This window comes from Bos javanicus, chromosome 8, assembly GCF_032452875.1.
Source record: "Bos javanicus breed banteng chromosome 8, ARS-OSU_banteng_1.0, whole genome shotgun sequence".
NCBI classification, from domain to species: Eukaryota; Metazoa; Chordata; class Mammalia; order Artiodactyla; family Bovidae; genus Bos; species Bos javanicus.
In genome coordinates, this window is record NC_083875.1 from 60,306,912 (window position 1) to 60,318,616 (window position 11,705).

Here is an 11,705-nt window from a genome sequence, read left to right on the forward strand (position 1 = left end):
TAATATTACATTTTATGAATACACCACATTTAATTTAATCTATTCATCTGTTAATGGATATTGGGTTGTTCCTACTTTTTGGCTATTATAAATAATGCTGCTATGAACATTCATATATAAGCTTTTGTGTGAAGATAGATACGTTTTCATTCCTTTAGGGTATATATCTAGGAGTGGACTTTCTGGGTCATATGGTAATTCTGTGTTTAATGTTTTGAGGAACTGCCACACTGGTTTTAAAGTGATTGAACTATCTATTGTACAGTCCTCCAAGCAGCATATGAGGGTTCTAATTTCTCCACATCATCAACATTTATTATTGTCTGTCTTTTTTATTTATCCTTTCTAATAGGGAAAAGTGGTATCTCATTTTACTTTTGATTTGCACTTCCCTAATAACTGATGATATTCGGTATCTTTTCTTGTGCTTATTGAGTATTTGTCTCCTTTAGAGAAATGTCTGCTCAGATCCTTTGCCCATTTTTAAATTGGGTTATATATCTTTTGTTGAGTTATAGAAGTACTTTATGTATTCTGGATAGAAGTCCCTTATCAGATATATGATTTGCAAATGTTTTCTTCCATTCTTTGAGTTGTCTCCTCCCCCTTTTTTCTTTTCACTATCTTGATTGTGTTCTTTAAAGCACAAAAATTTTAAACTTTCATGAAGTCCAACTTATCTGTTTTTTCCTTTGTCACTTTTACTTGTGGTATCATGTCTAAGAATGCATTATGTAACTCAAGATTATGAAGGGTTATTCCTTTTTTGCTAAGCTTTCTTTTAATATACCTCCCCCCCTCCACTTATGAACAGCAAGCGTCTTCTCTGTCAGCCTTTTGAGTCAGATCTGCCCACCACTTACTTTCCTTTACACTCTCACTCTTTTTGGACTACTCTAATTCAACAAGACTTTGACTCACCACCTTCTACAATCTAAGCACTGCTAGTATTTTGGGAAACACAAAATAAAAAATGATACTATCTTAAGCTCTGGATATTGGGAATACAAAGATGAGTATAACTTGGACTTTGCTATCTAAAAGAGCCATTAAAGCGGATATGCAAAAAAAAGAGCATAATCATGTCAAGTAACAAGTGATTTACTTAATCAAAACCTCTCATGAACTGATATTAGTTTCCAATGAAGTTTGCATCAGTATACAATGAAATGAGGAAAATAATGACTATGTTTTTTTAATGAAATGATGAAAATAATTGATATAAGGGTTTTTTTGTTGTTATTGTTTTAATGATCTTACTTGGCAGTATAAGAAATTGGCAGCCCGTATTGACCCCCTGGCTTCTGTGGGATTTTTTTCTTGTCTGTAAAATCAACAATCTGCAACCACAGTTCAGTAGACAAAGATCATTTCTGGCTTCAAGGTGATCAGTGTAGACTTGATGCAGGAGTTGATCTGGGCCTTGTAGGTTTTGGATAATTCCTTATAGGTTTAGTCAAGTGTAACAGGCGGGAGAATCTGAACAAAGACAGCTGAGTATAAAGAGCTTATGAAACAGGTTTGAAGGACTACATGAATGGAGGACGGAAAGTAAGGTTGGATAGAAAGTCAGTAGACAGACAAGATGGAGGGAACTTGAAAGCCAAAGTGAGGAGTTTGAACTTGATTCTCTAGGAATTGGATACCACTAAAAGGGGCAGGAGGAGTGAATGTTGAATCTTATAAGACTTATCTTTATAAGACTTCAGGGTAATAAATCTGGCAGTACTAAGTAGGAAGTAAATTGCAGGTGAGAAGACTAGTTAGGCATTGTGGTTCATAATGTGATGGCGTTTATAGTTTGTTTCTAGTCAGAAAAAAAATTGATCTTCTCATCAAAGCCTTATAGATCTTTGGCAGTAATTGATGGAAAGTAGGTGATGGTGTAGTCTGTGATGTGGTGAAGTAAGTTAAGCACTGAAAGTAAGTTAAGCTACCTGCTGTAGGCAACTGGAAACATTTCCAGAGTAAGTAGCTTTCCAGTGCACAGCTTAGCCTCACAGAAATTTAAGGGACAAAGACCCTGGGTCCAGAGCTCTAACTGCAGCTCTAAGCACTGGTGGAGATTGACTTTGCCCCTGTCTACAGCTGCTTATCCAGCCTCCTTTGAGGTCTGTTCCAGCTGGGGAAGAGGGAAGCAAAGTGATACCTTCCAACATCCCAGAGGGGACCACTCATGGCTAGTTTTATGAACAGCAGCCTCCCTCTCTCCTTTTTTCTGCTTTGTAGGATCATGGGGCCATGGTCCCTCAAACAGGTCAAGGTTGGAGATAGGTTTGGGGGATCTTTAGCCACTTCTCTCTAACTCAGCTCATCTCAGCATACCATCAGTGGGCACTTGAGTCTCATAGGGAATAGAAGCAACAATAAAGGGCAAGAAAGGACATCTCTTCTGGATCCTGAGTGGTGGCTGACGTGGTCCTGGCCAGTAGACCTAAGCCTTCTTTTTAGGGCCTAAAAATCCAAGGGCTTGGCTGTGGAGTCCAGATAGTGGTCCATACTGGAAGGAGCCCTGTGACAGCTAGTGCTTGAGGGCCAAGCCCAGCTTGAGACCATCCCTGTTTGGGGATGCCCGTGGGCGGCCCTGGCACGAACTGGCCAGAGACACACTGCTGCTCACAGGGCGCCTGGCTCCGGCTGTTGCTTCTCTACTGTTTCCTGATTCCCACAGAACTGGCCCAGAAGCTGACAAGGGTGGAGTAGGGAAGCGGTGGAGGGCTCTGTAGGGCTTCAGAAGGAACTGAGGTCTCTCTGTGGCCTGAGGGAAACCACTCCTTTCCCTTAGCCTTCCTTTCTCCAGGAAAATAGACTTCCTGCTCCCTGGCCTGACCAAATGGACACCACCTCCCCACAGGCCCAGCTGGTCCCTGCTCAGCACTAACCAAACACTGATGCAGGTGAGAGGGGGAAGGATTCTGCTCCAGCCACACCAACAGACCTTCTGAAGATCCAGGGAGCTGAACTGGACCCTGTGGTGGGAAGGGGCCTGCAGCCAACTTGCTCCTAAGGCTCACTACCACTCGGTGTATAGCCTACCAATGGCCCAGTCTCTCTTTCTTTTTTTTCTGATTCAGATCCCATTTCTCTGAAGAGGCACACCCTAGATAGCCTAGTGTCAAGTCTAGGAACTCAAGTAACCGGTGTTACTGCTGGTGGAGTGATGACTGGTCCCCACAGCCTCCCTCCCGGCCTGCAGGAACCCCCTCCCCGGCTGGCTGCTCCACCCTGAGGCTAGTCTGGAATCCCAGTGAAAGGAAACGGCTGGAAAACAAGGAGTCATTCAGAGTGGGTGAAAAGAGGAGGGAGAGGTTTTCTGGCTGAGATCTAAAAGGAGGGGCCTGAGGAAGGAAGGAAGCTCCCAGCCTCCTCCCAGACCTTTTCCCTGAGACTCCTAGGAATGAGAGTGCAGCCGGGCCCAGCTCACTAGGCTTCTCTTTGCCGCTGGGAGAGTTCTCGCCTTGCAGCACTGCCTGCCCTCTGTGGCTGACTCCCTTCTCTACCCTCCCCCTTCCCCAGGCTAAAGGGCCCGCAGGGACTGACAGGGAGGGAGGCTGAGCGGCTGCACTGTGGGCATGCCTGTTCCTTTCCCTTCCCCCTTCCCGGAGCAGCAACGTCACCGCAGCACCAGCGGCAGCGGCAAGGATACTGGGCTGGGATTGCGCAGCCTCCCTGCATTAGCAACGATGCCATTGTATTAGCAGAAATCAGATCTTAGGAAATCAGCCCACTTGCCCCTGTGCGGGCCTGTGGAACAGTGCCTCAGCTCCAACTGTCAAGATAGAGCTTGGTCGGAGTGCCGCGGAACAGAAATCTCGGGATTCAGCTAAGGCACCTTACAGAGGTATGGCTCAGCGGAGCTGGGGGGAGGGGCAGGACAGGGACGCTGGAATAACTGATCAGCACATTTGGGCCCCGGCTTCTGAGGATTGGCTTTGTCTTTCCGAGAGGGAGAGAGAGCGAGCTAGCAAGCGAGCAGGAGAGCAAACGTTAGACAAGCTCATCCATGCATACTTTCGGGCTGTGGTGCAGAGATGGGAAGAACAGGCTGGGGCTGATGCTATTTTGTCAAGAAGATCCCCTTCTCCCTTTCTGAGCATTTCTAATGAAGCTGCTATAGTGTGGGTCAGGAGAGAGGGAGTCAGAGCTAGACACAAAGGCTTAATGGGAAGAGACACCCATACAGCTCCTGTAAGTTTATGATGGAGACCTGCAGGGATCCACTCAGCCTTCAGGAGCAGGCACTGGGAAGGGGAAGCATCGAGCCCATCTTGTTCCTCCATGTACATACATACATGCACACAGACACACATACCACATCTTCTGGTGCTGCAGGAGCCGCGAGACTACAGATAAGGATGGAGTAAGAAAGAATGTTGACCAGGAGGCTCCACATTATAGGGAGAGAGAGGATGTTATGCCTAGGACACCTGACCTGTTATCATTGGCTTTCTTATACAGGCTTAGATTCCTAACAGGAACAGACCTAAGGATAAGTTGATACACCCAAATCCACCCTCCTGCTCTCCCCACTTCAGTCCTGTCCAAGAGAGAACCCGGACAGGAAAAGGCTTAGCAGTCCTACTGAGGCTCCCCATCAGACCTCAAGTCAAGGTCAGATTGCTGAAGAATAACAGCTGAGTATCACTATCTTCCCCTCCTTCTTCAGGAGGCCAAAAAAGAGGGAAGGGGTTCTATGATTGGCAGAAGGATGCTGATGACCAAAGACAAGGGAAACCTTTCTCTGGAGTTTAAAACTTCTTCCTGCCCAGAATTACCCAGAGTTCTATTGCTGAGAAGATAGAAAGAATTCTTTAAATTCCCCTCTCCATTGATCACCTTGGTGGAGGATTCAAAAACATACACTATTAGGAGTCAGTAGTTCCATGTTGCACAAAATGTGATTGGGTAGGGTAATACATTGGGAAATTGTGGAAAGGTGTTAGTTCCCAGGAAGCATCTAGGAATGTGAACTATGGTGCAAGGGAAAAGGGTATTGAGGACTGTGAATGGGACAGGGAGATGTGAGCTGGAAACTGGAGCAGGAGGTAGGATTAAAGAGTGTTATTAGAGCCTGGGGCATTAATATGAAAGGGACTGTGGGTTCAGAGACTAGTAGAGTGGGTAAATACAAACTGTGTCAATGGAAACTGTGAGTCCCGGTGGCCCAGATGGTAAAGAGTCTACCTGCAATGCAGAAGACCCTCTGGAGAAGGAAATGGCAACCCACTCCAGTATTCTTGCCTGAAAATTCTATGGACAGAGAAGCCTGGCAGGCTACAGTCCATGTGGTCGCAGTCAGACACAACTGAGCCACTAACACACTCACTTTCAAGTAGAAACTAGAGTGTGAGCCTATCCAGGAAAAAGTAGGACGTGTCTGCGTTGGTAGCAGGGTAAATGCAGGGAGTTTGGGAAGAGGGTGTGACCCTGATCATTTTCTGAGAGGCAGTTGTAGTGGAAAGAATTAAGAATTGAGCAGACCTGGGTTTGCATCCATCTCAGCCATATAATTATGGCAAACTGTTTACACTTACTAAGCTTCAGTTTTCTCATCTGTAAAGTGGGGATGATTATGTCTACTTTAAAGGATTATAGTGGAATTAGAGATGCTGTATGTCAATCACCTTGAGTGTAAGTGCTCAGTAAACGATCACTAATAAATAGCATTATGATGATTGGCCAAGAGAGACTTGTTTGTGATGAGAACCAGGAAGAGGGCTCTTGTGGAAAGCTTTCCCTAATTTTAGGGATTCTGGACCTTGTAACTTTATTGACTGAGCCCACCACCTCTCTGTCCACCTGTTAGAGCTGAGTGCATTCTTCCACTTTCTTCTGGGTTCTCTATTCCCCGCCACCTCCATCTCCCATGTCTCTCCATTTCACCAGGTTACAGAAAGAGACTGGGATGCACTCTCCCATCTCACTGTTCTCTCTTCACCTTTCTTAGAGCTCATGGGCCACAGTATTAAACCTATCTTCTTATAGAACATGACACTCTCAGGGGAGAAGTCTAAGAGAAATGCTCTTAGTAAATGTGTTCTGTGGTAATTGAAATCAAGTCATATATACCATATATTCTCATTACATTCCTAACTGATGGAGAAAAAAGGTCAAAAGTTACGATTCCTGACTTCTGTCTTAATTCTGTCATTTATCCCCTGAGAGTTCTTGGGCAAGTCATTTCTTTTTTCTAGGTGTTGATTTCCTTATTTTTTTTTTTTTAATGAAGTAATCTACCTGCCCTAGTGTGTTGTTAGGATCAATGAGATGATATACATAAAAAGTGAAGTCACTCAGTCATGTCCGACTCTTTGCAACCCCATGGACATGAGCCTACCAGGCTCCTCAGTCCATGGAATTTTCCAGGCAAGAGTACTGGAGTGGGTTGCCATTTCCTTCTGCAGGGGATCTTCCCAACCCAGGGATCGAACCCAGGTCTCCCGCATTGCAGGCAGACACTTTACTGTGTGAACCACCAGGGAAGCTTTTGATGTATATAAAAACTGCTTTGTAAAAACTGTGAAAGTATGGGGCCAAAGCATGAGTACTGAGACTTGTGAGATGCCTGTAGAACTTTACCTTAGTTGGCTGAACTAGAGTTATCTGTGGAGAAACTATTGCCAAGATTTCCCTGGTCGTGTGGCGATCAGGAAAGAGTAAGACTTTCTCAGAGATACAAAAATGTAAAATAAAATGAAATCAGCCAGTGAAAGAGCTTTACACTTAAAATAGAATGCAGCACAACCTTAATATAAAAGCAAAAACTATACAACAATTATTTAAAAAAAAAACAACATGAAAATTTCTTGGGATAGGCAAAGATTTCTTAGAACACAGAAAGCTATAACTATAAAGAAAAAAACAAATAGAACTTCATAAAATTAAAAACCAATTAATTAAAAATACCATTAAGAAAACAAATGGGCAAGCCACATTTGAGAAGAAGCCACTTAAGAAAATATTCTCAAGATGTGTATTTGACAAAGGACTCATCTAGAATAAATTTTAAAACTCCTACAACTCAACAATAAAAAGACAAGCAAGTCAATTTTTAAAATGGGTGGAACAGGGGTCAGTAACTAACCTACCATGCCTACTGTGTTCCAAGCACTATGCATGGGTTCTAAGGACTAGGGTTTGACTATATCCCAGTTTCTGACCTCAAGGAACTGGACTCTAGTCTGGGGATAGATCTGTAAACATAACATAATAAACTGTCAGCGCCCTCCTGCCTGAGGTTCTCCATGGCCCTCCACATCCATTTGTGCCTTATCCATGATTCAGAGAGAGTCAGCTTACCAGGCTCGGTGAGTTGCTATGTTTCTTTATTTGAATATGTACATGACACCCAGTCAGTGGTTTTATGGGTCAGACACATTCTTCTGTGTATATATTTGAAAATGGTGCTTTGAAAGGGGAATGATTGGGATGGGGAATGGAATTCCCTGGTGGTTGGTTAGGACTTTATGCTTTCACTGCTGAGGGTGCGGGTTCCATCTCTGGTCAGGGAGCTAAGATCCCATCAGCCATGCTGCTACTGCTGCTAAGTCGCTTCAGTCGTGTCCGACTCTGTGCGACCCCATAGACATCTGGCAGCCCACCAGGCTCCCCCGTCCCTGGGATTCTCCAGGCAAGAACACTGGAGTGGGTTGCCATTTCCTTCTCCAGTGCATGAAAGTGAAAAGTGAAAGTGAAGTCGCTCACTCATGTCTGACTCTTCTCGACTCCGTGGACTGCAGCCCACCAGGCTTCCCTGTCCATGGGATTTTCCAGGCAAGAGTACTGGAGTGGGGTGCCATTGCCTTCTCTGCCCACCAGCCATACGTGCAGCCAAAAAAATTAAAAGGGGCTGGGGATGGTATTCATTGAAGAGCAAGTGATGGCCGTAGCCCATAGGTACTCCTAACATTTCTGCTGTGTGTACAAGAAAGTTCTCTGTGCTCCATTTAGTCCAGGCCTCAAATTATGGCCTGGACCCTGGGACAGCCTAGTACTATATTTAGGGGGATGTCCCCTCCCCTAGCCCTGACCAACAGTATCTGTAGTGCTTAAAGGAAAAAAGTGCTTTAAAAACTGTTCAAATTGTGTACATAACAGACACTTATTTTTAGAAAATACAGATGAAACAATAAAATTTAAAATAATCCAGAGTCACGCAACAGCAATAAGCACTGTTAACATTTTGTTGTCAAGTCCACAGTTTGTGCATGCATAGATTCAACCAACTGGGAATCAAAAATATTCAAGAAAAAAGGATTCCAGAAAGTTCCAAAAAGCCGTACTTGAATTTGCCATGTTCTGGCGACTATTTAAGTAGCACTCGCATTAGGTATTATAAGTAATCTGAAGATGATTTAAGGTAAACTGGAGGACACTTGTAGGTTATATGCAAATATGGCACCATTTTATCTAAGGGATCTGAGCATCCTTGGCTTTTGGTACTGTGTATGCTTTCAAGTTTTCTTCCATGCATATTGCTCTGGTTTGAATATCTATGCGTCTCCTCCACCAACTCCACATTAGGTCTTGAGAGTAGAGCCCTCCTAAATGAGATTAGTACTTTTATAAAACAGAAAGATCCCTTGTCCCTTACAATCTGTGTAGAAGGTGCCAGGTATGAACCAAGAAGTGGGCTTTCACCAGAATGCAGCCGTGCTGGCACCTTGATCTTAATCTTGGACTTCCCAGCTTTCAGAGCTATGAGAAATACATTTCTGCTGTTTATAAGCCATCTGGTCTGATGTATTTTGTTATAGCAGCCCGAAGACAGATACAGACATATATTTATTTACAATAATGGTGTCATACTGTACATATTGTTTGTAATCTGCTATTTTCACTTAATCTTTTGTGAATATTTTCTCAAGTCACTAATAGGGAAATTAACACAACATTGTTTTAATGATACTGTGTTCTCTACTTTTCAAATTGATTATTATTGGAATTTTAGGGTGTTCCTATCTTTTTGTTATCCTTGTGGCATAGATTAATATATTGGGTTGGCAAAAAAGTTCATTCAGGTTTTCCCATAATATCGTATGAAAAACCCTAGCGAACTTTTTGGCCAACCCAGTATTTGAGCCCAAAGTTTTCTTGGCAAAGAAAGAGAGAGATGGGAAAGAGTGAAGAGGAAATTATCTCATGTACCTCATAGCAAAATTTCCTAAAAATCCTCTTTATCCCTCTCTACAAAAATCCCAATACTTCCTCTCTTGTTTTCATCTTATCTGTGCAAATACGCATTCTTCTCCACTGCTAATACTGGTTCCCTTCCCTCTCTCTCCTTCAATCTTCTCATAAACCTTAATCTTTTTTCCTATTTAAATTTTTTTTAAATAACAGCTTTATTAAATATAATTCACATACCATAAAACTCACCCTTTTATAAAATTGAGATATAATTCACTTTCCATAAACTCTGGAGTTTTGGTTTTATTCACAGACTCAGGTAACCATCACCACTGACTGATCTCAGAACATTTTCCTCACTCCCAGAAGGAACTTCCACACTCATTAGCAGTCACTCCCCATTTTCCACTCTCTCAGTCCCTGGCAACCACTAATCTACTTTCTGTTTCTGTGGATTTGCCTATTCTGGACATTTCATGTGAAAGGAATCATATAACATCATGCAAAGAATCCTTTTATGACTGGCTCTTTTCACTTACCTTTTGCAGTTCAGACATACTGTATCATATATCAGTACTTCACTCCTTTCATTGCTAAATAAGATTCCATTATCTTTACCATGGTATATCTGTTCATCAGTTGATGAACATCTGGATTGTTCCCACTTCTTTGGCTACTGTGATTAGTGCTACTGTGAATATTTGTATACAGGCTTTTGCATGAACATGTTTTCATTTCTCTTGGGTATATACCCAGGAGTAGAATTTCTAGGTCATATGATAACTCTATGCTTAACATTTTGAAGAACTGCCAGGCTATTTTTCCAAAGTGACTGTCCCATTTTACAATGTCCTCAGCGATGTTTGTGGGTTGCAATTTCTCCACATCCTCACCAGCGTTTGCTATTGTCTTTTATCTTAGTGAGAGTGAAGTAGTATCTTGTTGTGATTTTTATTTCTCTAATGACTAATGATGTTGAACCTCTTTTCATGTGCTTATTAATCATTTGTATGTATTCTTTGGAGAAATATCTGTTCAAGCTCTTTGCCCAGTTTTTAATTGGGTTACATAGTTTTTATTGTTGAGTTGTTTATTGTTTATATATTCTGATTCTAAGTCTCTTGTCAGATACACAATTTGCAAATATTTTCTCTCATTCTGTGACTTGTCTTTTCACTTTTTTGATCGTGTCCCTTGGAGACTCAAAGGTTTTTGATTTTTATTAAATCTACCTTATCTATGTTCTCTTTTATCACTTGTTCTTTTGGCATCTTATCTAAGAAGTCATCCAATAATGACCTTAACCAAAGATAATGAATTTACTCCCATATTTTCTTCTGTAACTCTTAGTCTTGTGGCTCATTTAGCCTCTCTGGTTTCTGCCCTTCTGCCTGTCTACTCCTTACCCTAGTCAACACACAAAGGCTTGGAAATTTAACAGAGGAGCCTTCCTCTCAGAAAGGAAAGGAAGAAGAAAGATGGTAAATACTTGCTTTTTAATTTTAATGTAATTTAACTTAACACAAATAACATATTTTAATAGTGTCCCTCACACACATATTTATTAGCCATTTGAATTTTTCCTTTTATGTGTTGCCTGTCTGTGTCCTTGAACACATGTGACTTGCTGTACTCCATATGAAGAGCTCTGATCTAAATGAGTTACACTTTTAAAAAATCGGTGGTATAAAGGTTCAGCTAAATGATGAAGAACTTAGGCAATGAGGGATTTGGACTCGTTGTAGGTAGAGGAAAATGACAGGAATGATAAGGGAAAGAGGAGAAATGAATGAATGAGGAGAAATTAGGTATGAGAAGTCTGAGCAAATGAAGGCTTTGAGGACCTGACCTTGACAGCACAGGAGACTAGAACTTGAGGGGGGCCATCCTGCCATGGTCCAGCCAAGAGACCAGAGAAGCTCAGAATGGGCTCCGTGTAGAGAACTTGACCTTAGCCTATCAGAGGTAAAACCAGGAAGACAAGACGTTTTAGGGGACCCTCAGAGGGAAAGTTCTAGCTAAAACTGGACAGAATTGGGGCACTTCAGAAGATCTGTTCCCTGAGCTAGCTAAATATTAAGAATATATTATGCCTCAAGCCTTACCTGATGTTGTGCTGAAGTAATACAAAAAATATAAAAACAGACCCCACGCTGGGAAGGAAGAGGATGGCATCAGCCATACTAGAAATCTGCTGCCTAACTCAGTCGCTATTCAGGAAGCTCTAACACAGTAGTAGGAAGAGTGAGGACCCTTGCCCACAGCCAGTCAGAGTGGGACAGGTATTCTGGGGCTCAGGAGGGGAAAGGGGGTCAAAGATGACACAGGCATCAAGTGATATAGTACATTAAAAATGACCTTTCTTGCAAAATTGTAGCTTATTGCTGTGCATACCTAATGTATTATTTGTGATGTCCCCTCATCTGTAAGTGTGTGTGTTGTAGCTGTGTGTAAGATAATTCCGTGGCTCCTTTGCCTAGCACCCTCTCAGGCATCTTAGGTGGTTTTTCTTTAGTTATGTCATCATTCATAGTTTTTTTTGGACTCAGGACTGGTCGTTGTTTACTGCTAAGAAA

At 42.4% G+C, this 11,705-nt stretch overlaps 1 protein-coding gene across 10 annotated transcripts in view; it reads left to right on the plus strand.

The window, feature by feature from the left end:
• RUSC2 (RUN and SH3 domain containing 2) overlaps nucleotides 1-11,705 on the plus strand; it is a 61,892-nt gene that overhangs the window by 36,831 nt on the left and 13,356 nt on the right. The window contains exon 1 of one of the 10 annotated variants that reach the window (XM_061426857.1): nucleotides 3,323-3,841. The exons of 7 other annotated variants lie outside the window; for them this stretch is intronic. The gene's annotated coding sequence lies outside the window, so the exon portion shown is untranslated. Of the gene's footprint in view, nucleotides 1-3,322; nucleotides 3,842-11,705 lie in introns of those variants that run through there. 2 more of the 10 variants (XM_061426861.1, XM_061426866.1) reach the window with 2 other exon arrangements.